The following is an 8,761-nucleotide window of genomic DNA, read 5'->3' on the forward strand; positions in this document are numbered from 1 at the left end:
TGCGAGGGAGGACTTCTGGTGAGACTGCCAGCCCCGCTGCCATGAGTGCCCAGTCCTAACTTAGTATAGGCGGTTAGGCTTTTCGTCGCAAGCCCGGTGGTAGGGGATTGGCGCTCGGGGTCAGGTCACCGCCAGCAGCAGGCCACAAGCTTCCCCTTTCTAGTGAGCTTTTTTGCATCAGACGCGCGTAGACCTCATTCCACCAGATAGTGTGGGCTGGATCGAGCGCTGGGCGCCCGGACGCTAGGCTGGAGCAGCGCGAAAGCCGAACCGTCCCAACAAGGACTCAGCACAGTCTTGGCTGTGGCAGCGGTGTGATGTAGCTGGCGTGGAAGGGGCGCACAGGGGGCACCGGAAGAGGCACGCAGGGCTCTCCCGGCGGGTGAGTGCGCTCAGCACACCGTCTGACGCTCAATTTCCAGGCCTCACCCCGCAGGGCTTGCGTGGAGGCCCGATGAAGGCCACCGTTAAGCAACATCTGTCAGATGCCAGCCCCAAAGCCTGTCTTACAAGGGATCTCTGTGGCAGGATGGAACTGGCTGGATTTCTGTGTCCCCACCTGATTAGGACTTGCCATCCAGTGAGCTGGCCGTGCAGAACAACCATTACTGTCACACACAGCAGAATCTTGGCAGTCACTGTGACACCAAGAAGGAGCAGGCCTGTCGCCAGCTCTCTGTGGCCTCTGCCACCTGCCTGGTGTTCGTGACTGAGGAAGTCATTGGTGGGTACCTAGCACATAGCCTGGTGCTCAGGACAGATGCAGCCCATCCACTCACTGACTCTGCCAGCATGCTCATCAACCTTTGAGTCTCCTCCCCTCTCTAGATGTGTCTCCCCACACCTGCCACCAACCATCAAGATGGTGAACTTCAGCTGGCAGTGAGCTGAGATCCTGAGAGCCCTGCTCTCTGTACTGTCCATCTGGGTTATGACTGGGGTATTAGTGTACCTAGCAGTGGAGTGGCTGACCTTGGGGATTATGAGATGGAAGGGAGGACCATGCTGGCAATGGTCAGCTTCGCTGTGGCCATGAACATCAAAATGCGTTTGACTCTTCACCATTCTGGCGAGGGGCACAGCCATGGCCATGAGCATAGCCATGAGGCCAGCCAGCAGCAGGAGAACCTCAGTGTCTGAGTGGCCTTGTGATAGGAGGCTTGCTGCAAGGCTTGGATGTCCTCATGGTGGTCTATATTTTATACTTCAAACCAGTGTACAAGTATGTAGACCCCATTTGTACCTTATTCTTCATCTTGGTCCTGGGGATAAGCAATCTTGACCATCCTCAGAGACATGATCTTGGTGCTGACGGAAGGGGTCCCAAAAGGCATGGGTGCCCGGCTATTCAGGATCTGCTGCTGTCAGTGGAGTGGATAGAAGCCTTGCACAGGCCACTGCCATCACTCAGAGCAAACTCCCTGGTTGTGCTGAAGGCAGCCAGCACCTGGCTACAGGGAAGTTCTACTTCCACACCATGGCCATCCAGACCTAGAACTACTCTAAGGACATGAAGGACTATCAGGCATGCCAGGGCCCCTTGAACTGACTGCCTGGCCAGGTGCCAGATGGGGCACAGGAAGGACCAGCAGATGGCTGAGTGTGCCCCAGGCCCAACCAGGACTCCATTTACCTTGGTTGTGTTACAAATCAGATTTCCTCTCCTGCCCTTAGCTCCATGTTCAGTGTGGAGGAGCCTTGCCCACTCCAGGAATGAGGCTCTGTCCCTGCCTCCCCCATCTGACTACAGCCAGCTCTAGGATGGGGACTCAGCCACTGCAAAGCTGGTATGACCTGACTCCTCCTGCTTTTGGGTCAGTTCCCAGAGGGGCTGAGTTTGGAACTAATCCTCAGCCAGTGCTATCTTACCACCAGCCTCAGGGAAAGGCAACGAGGCACAATGAGGGTCCTGGAGGGGAGCCTGGCCTCAACGTCCCTTGCCTACCTGCCTCTTTTTCTTTTCTCTATATGTCTGGTCTTTGCCTTAGGAATCTATAAAGAGTCCTGGGGACAGAGCCCCCTCCCCTCTGCCTCTAGCAACTATCTGATTTAAGGAGGTCATGGGGTTTGGGAAGATATAAGTAAGACAGGCTAGTAGGCCAGGACAGTGGAATAGGGAAACTGAGACAGATAAATGGCCAAGTATTTACAGCCATCTAGTAAGTCGAAAAATCCAATCTTCCTTAACTAAGGATTCTTAAGAATAAATGGTTTACACTTTTCACCAATCAGAGAGTAAATAGCTTAAACCACCCTACTCCAGGAGATAGTAAAAATCCAATTAGTGCCATTTGTGCCAACCACACTTGAGGACAGATGAAGTCAAGGGAAACTATCTGATTTTGGTGCATGAGCATAAAGCTGATTGGTGTCCTTTTGAGATGTTCCCCTAAGAACTTCCCTAAACTCTCAGCTTTTAAAGCCTTAAAGATGCCCCTGGCTGCTGGGTGGCTCATCCCACCTAGCTGGTTGGAGCATCACCTAGTACACCAAATGGGGGTTCCACCCTTGGTAGGGGCATGTATGGGAGGTAACCAATCAACATTTCTTTCTTACATAGATGTTTCCCTCTCTCTCTCTCTCTCTCATATATCTCTCTCAAATTGATAAACATGTTTAAAAAATGTTTTTAACCCTCAAGATAAAGGACCCAGTACACCTGTGCCTTTCTTTTCTCCTTCTCCCTCCTCCCAGGTATGTTACCTCTGTCTTTCTCTCCAAAGCTCCAAGGGCCCTTCTACTACCTCTGTAACTTTCTAAATAAACTTTCTCTTATAATTTGAAAAAAAATAAGGAATTTCTTCCTTTTTACTCTTGAGTAGCATTTCCTGTATGGGTGTACCACAGTTTGTTTAACCATTCATCTGCTAAAGAAATTCTATATTGTTTACAGTTTTGGCTATTATGAATAAAACGGTTATGAACATTTATGGACAGATGTTTATGTGAACCTAAATTTTAATTTCTCTGGGATTAAAGCCCAAGAGTACAATTGCTCAGTTGTATGGTAGTTACATATTCAGTTTTATAAGAAAATACATTGCTTCATGGTCCAAGACAGTTCTTTGAATACCAGTGATCATTTCCTGAATTCCAGGTAACAGAGAGGAGGAAGGGCAGGAAAGAAAAGGAATCCTCTCCAGTTATATCACTTCTCTTTATCTAGTCTTCTCAGAAGTTACAGACAGCACTTCCTTTAATGTCTTACAGCAGTATCTAACAATACCAGGCTGCAAAAGAGTCTGAGAAATCATATCTCATCTGAGTACACTGCCACTCAAAATAAAACCAGAGGCTCATCTATTAGAAAAAACTAGATTATACTGCAACAACAATCTCAAAGTCCCAGAGGCTTAACACAACAAAGGCTTATTTTCTTCTCACACTATATGACCATCCTGGAGGATTAGGGCTCTTATCTGTGGTGTCCTCACTCTGAAACTCAGAACCACCATCAGAAACATTGCAGTCATCATAGCAAAGAGAGAAAAAGAACATGAAACTCACTCTGGTTCTTAAGGTTCACATTATTGGCCAAAGCAAGTCACATGGCCACATCTAACTACAAGGAGGGAGGAAAGTGTAATTCTACCATTTCTTAAAAGGAAAAATAAAGAAATATTTGGTAAATATGACAAATGACTTACCACAGTTAAGGGAAAATAGTTGTTGGGATAGGAAACAGCCTCTGACACACTGTCAATCCTGGATGTGCTTACAACTGGCTTTTGTAAACTATTTATAAACAGCTTTTGCAATCTCTCTTACGTATTGATGATCTTAGCGTTTTAATTGTCATTACCAAAATAAAGTAGCATATGCTATGCTACTTCATACTTACATATATTAATGGAATTTAGTACATATATTAATGGAATTTGCTCTCCTTGGAATGTTCTTCCTCCATGTAACACCAATGTTCTCAGTGGAATACTATACAGCAGAAAGAAAGAAGGAGCTGCTACCCTTTGCAACAGCATGGATGGATCTAAAGAGCATTATACCAAGTGAAATAAACCAGGCAGTGAAAGACAAATACCATATGATCTCACCTATAAGTGGAACCTAATCAACAAAACAAACAAGCAAGCAAAATATAACCAGAGACATTGAGATAAAGAACAAACTTACAGTAACCAGAGAGGAGGGAAGAGGGGATAAAGGAAAAAAAAGGGGAAGGGCCATCAAAGAACATGTATAAAGGACATATGGACAAAGCCAAATGGGGGTAAGATTGAGGGTGGGAGGTGGGGATGGGTTGGGCGGTGGGGAGAGGTGGGTGGAAAATGTAGACAACTGTTCTTGAACAACAATAAAAAATAAATAAAATGAGAAAAGAAAAGATTCAGGTCAGTCTTTCTGAAGCCCCATGGCCTGTTCCACTGCACCTTATCTGTGCTTACCTATTAGGATTAGGTACAGCTGTAACAGTTGCACAGTCTTGACCTAGTACGGCAGCTCTGTTCCACAAAATCATCGGAGACCCAGGGTCCTTCTACTTTGCATTCTGTCATTCTTTGCATGTCACCTCATGTCAAATTGACTGCTTGACTATAAACCATCATGTCTTTACTCTAGCCAACAGGAAGCATGAGAGGTGAAAGAATCTCACAGAACTTCCTTCCAAAGATCTTTCTCATAGTTGCAAATAATATCTCTACTGACATCTCATTAACCAGAATTTAGATGCAGAGCTATACTCTGCTTCAAAGGAGTCTGGGAATCTGTAGTCTTTTTCTAGTCAGACATGTGTTGGTGGTGTCAAATTTGAGGTTCTATTACTAATAAAGAAGAGATAAAATTGAAAGAGATTGAGAGATGAACAGCAGTCTGTACTGCAAAGATGAACACACTCATCCATTTTTTTGTTTTCCTCTTTCAGTTTTTATTCAATCAAAACTTATCTTTTGAGTTACTACTGCCTAGCAGTAAGCAAGACAAGCATGGTTTCTACATTTATGGGACTTTCAAAGATTAAACAAATAGCTGCCCAGATGAAAATATGATTACAAATTTTAAATAGTGCAATAAAGGAAAAATTTGCTAAGAGACAAACTAAAGGGGATAGGGGCTAATTCAGATGGATGGAAGGATCATGAAAAAAATTCTTTCAGAGGGTTTTGGGGAGAAGTATGACTCAGGGGAGACTGGCACAAGAGTCAGCTGGCAATAGATTGGGACCATTCCAGGAAGAAGGGGAAATTTCTGCAAAGCCCTTGAAGCAAGAAGGAGTTTGATGTATTTGAAAAAAGGAAGGAAGGTCAGTGTGGTTGGAACCTGGTGACGGGGAGGAAGAGAGGTGTGAGTCGCAGCTGGAAATGTGGACAGAGGCCAGATCCCAGGACTTTGCAGGTCATGTTAAGGACTTTGGATTTTATTCCAAATACATTAGGAAGGTATTGGGGGATTTTTAGGAAGAAGAGTGACATTATTAGTAGATACTAAGCAAATAAGGAAGTTAGGGAACAGTGGTTTCTTATTTTTCATGAGTTACATTTTCTCTGACATTATGCTGCTATTTTTATCATTCTTTGTATAATCATTTTTCTTTGAACATTTTTCCCTCTCCTATCCAAATTCTGTAGTATTTGCATTCTTCTGAATTAGCTTTGTTAAAATTCATCATTGGTTTATTTATATTCTTTTTTAGGTTCCTGTTTTTCATTTGCCTATACTCTTAAAAAGGCAAAAAAATATTGATTCATTCAAGGAGGAAAAAAAAAGATTGTTTAGTGTACTGCAATTTAAGACCAACCCTCAGTCTTCCTTTGCCTACAACTATTGTCAGCCCTATTTTGTGAATTCACAGGGCTGGTATGAACAGTAAACTTCTAGACTCATCATTGGTCTACATAGGCCAAAGATGAGTTGTAAGGAAGAGCATGGTGGAATTCCCATGGCTACTTTTCTGGGCTTTGGCCCTGCTGTGGTTCCCATGTTCTGATTTGGATCTTGGCCCTTGACTTTTGGCAATGACATATTCTGGCCCAATGATTTCTGTGACCTCATCAGACTTTTGTCCCCAGGCTTTCTCTATAAGCCTAAGCAATGGACCCTAAGGATCTGTGCTTCAAGCCTTGAGTCTTCGCTTTTTGGATATGTTTTTATATTTTAAATATCTTTCTATGTAGCCATCACAGATCTAGGGAATAAAGGCAAATTTTGCTGAGAGAGAGATTAATGAGGATGGGGCTAATTCAGATGGAAGGAAGGACCAGGGACAACATTTGAGGGTTAGAGAGAGAAGTGTGGCTGGCTACACTTTCCCCGGATAGGGGACAGTTACTGATCACCTACTGAGTCAGCACTGTGCTAGGCACTGCAATTCAAGGATATACTGTCTGAGAGACTCAGGGAAAGATTCACATAAACACGGCTTTTAAGCTGAGGCTCAAGGCATGAGAAGAGATAACCAGGTGAGAACAATGTGGAGGGACACTCAAGTGAAGAGGCACAGCATGACACAAGTGTGTAGATAAGAAAACATACTGAGCATACAGCCTACTGAGAGGAACTGTAACATGTGGAGGCCAATGTAGAGGGTGCAAGAAGTAGAGAATCAAGATGTGAGACTGGAGAGCCGAACAGCATCTTTATATGGAGAGCTTTGTATGCTGTGGGTGATGGAGAACAATTAAATATTTTTCTTTCACCATTCTGTATTTTTAAAATTTATTTTTCAGCCCTGGCCAGTGTGGCTCAGTTGGTTGGCATATCTTCCCATAGAGCAAACAGCCGCAGGTTCGATCCCTGGTCAGGGCACATACCCAGGTTGTAGGCAATGATGAAAAAATAATTAAATTTATTTTTCAATTACACTTGACATATAATATTATATTATGTTTAGGTGTAAAACATAGTGATTAGATAGTTATACAACTTATGAAGTTACTTATTACCCCAATAAGTCCAATACCCACCTGATACTATGTATAGTTATTACAATATTATTGACTATGTTCCCTATGCTGTACTTTAAATCCCATGACTGCCTTTGTAGTTGGCAATTTGTACTTTCATGATCCCTTCACCTTGTTCACCAGTTCATCTGGCAATCATCAATTTGTCCTCTGTATCTATGAGTTTGTTTCTATTTTGTTTGTTCATTTATTTTGTTTTTAAGATTCCACATGTATGCACAATCATATGGTACTTGTTTTTCTCTGTCTGAATTACTTCACTTAGCATAATACCCCTCAGGTCCATTCATGTTATCACAAGTGGTAAGATAGATTTTAAGCAGGAGACTGAGATGAGAAAATCTTCATATGAACAAACTTCCTAAAATAATGTGAAAGAGGGCATGAGCCTGGAAGCAAGAAGGCTAGTTTTTGAAGGAGCCTATGTGAAAGTTGATAAAAACTGAACCTGAGTAACAGTAACACAATTTGAGTCATTGAGGAAGACACAGCCAGAGAAGCAGAAGGAACACACCTTAGGGAATAATTAGATAAGGGATATGAGTGACAGTCAGGGCTCAAAGATGAATCCTCAGTTGGTGATTGGTGTTACTGAATGATGCTAATCACTAAGTTAAGCAATAAAAGGAGAAAAGCAAGTTTGGTAAGAAAGATGATGACTTTACTTCTAGACAAGTTGAGTCAACTGATATGAATGCGGAGAAAGCAAGCTAACTTTAGTGCCAACCCATTTCTATTTCCTTGTTTCTTTAAAGAAGATTAGCAAAAAAGAAAAGAGATCAGTGAAAGAAGAACTAGGCTATAACAGCAAGCAGTCACTTTGCTATAAAATTTATGGCTGGCCATTTATTTCACAAATATTTACAAAACATTTACAATCCCCAAGGTAGTGTTCTGTGGAAAGTATAAAGATCACATATACATAAATCTTTAAAAGTAATAGAAATATAGTACTAAGATTCAAGTAGTTATCACACAGAGCTACTTGAATTTTAAAAAAATGCAAAAGTAAAAAAAAACCCATATAATAAACTACTTAAATGATCTAGCCATTATCTTATCTAAGTATAAACATTTTATCATTCATATTGGGACATACTGTCATGTTGCTTCTTGGTGTGACATAATATGAAATAAAGATACATCTATGAATCAATTTGGCCAAAACTTTTACCAGAGTTTAATTAAAACTTTACACTAACTTCCAGATTAGAAGTAATATAGGGAATTTAGAAATAAGTCCAGCAGCAACAAGAGGGAGAAAATCAGAAAAATTTAGAATGTGGAACATTAAAAGACAAATAATCTGGTATTCTTAAAAATTCAATGTCCTGAGGAAAAAATGGTGGAATTGTTCCAGATTAAGTCAAACTAAAAGTGCAATTAAATGAAATGAGTGAACTTAGGTTAGTTTTAGTTTGAGGAAAACTACTGTGAAAGTATTTTGGGGACATGCAAGGAAATATTAATATGGACTGGAGTATTAGATGATATTAGAGAGTTATTAGTAATTTCTTAAATGATAATCTTATTGAGGTTGGTAGAAGAATGTCCTTACTTTTTTTTTAAGATTTTATTTATTTATTTTTAGAGAGGGAAGGGAGGGAGATAGAGAGAGAGAGAGAAACATCAATGTGCAGTTGCTGGGGGTTATGGCCTGCAACCCAGGCATGTACCCTGGATGGGAATCGAACCCGAGACACTTTGGTTCACAGCCCACACTCAATCCACTGAGCTATGCCAGCCAGAGCTTGAATGTCCTTACTTTTAAAAGAAGCATGTAGAAGAATTTTAAAACCCAGTTACTCAGGATCAGGAAAACAACTCTCTCTCTCTCTCTC

At 41.9% G+C, this 8,761-nt stretch overlaps 1 pseudogene; it reads left to right on the plus strand.

The window, feature by feature from the left end:
• Positions 1 to 454: 454 nt before the first annotated feature.
• LOC123826249 lies at positions 455 to 1,549 on the plus strand (annotated as a pseudogene).
• The last annotated feature ends 7,212 nt before the right edge of the window (positions 1,550 to 8,761 follow it).

The sequence above is a fragment of the Phyllostomus hastatus genome, unplaced genomic scaffold, assembly GCF_019186645.2.
Source record: "Phyllostomus hastatus isolate PE091 unplaced genomic scaffold, TTU_PhHast_1.1 phas_contig_1, whole genome shotgun sequence".
In the NCBI taxonomy this organism is placed as follows: Eukaryota; Metazoa; Chordata; class Mammalia; order Chiroptera; family Phyllostomidae; genus Phyllostomus; species Phyllostomus hastatus.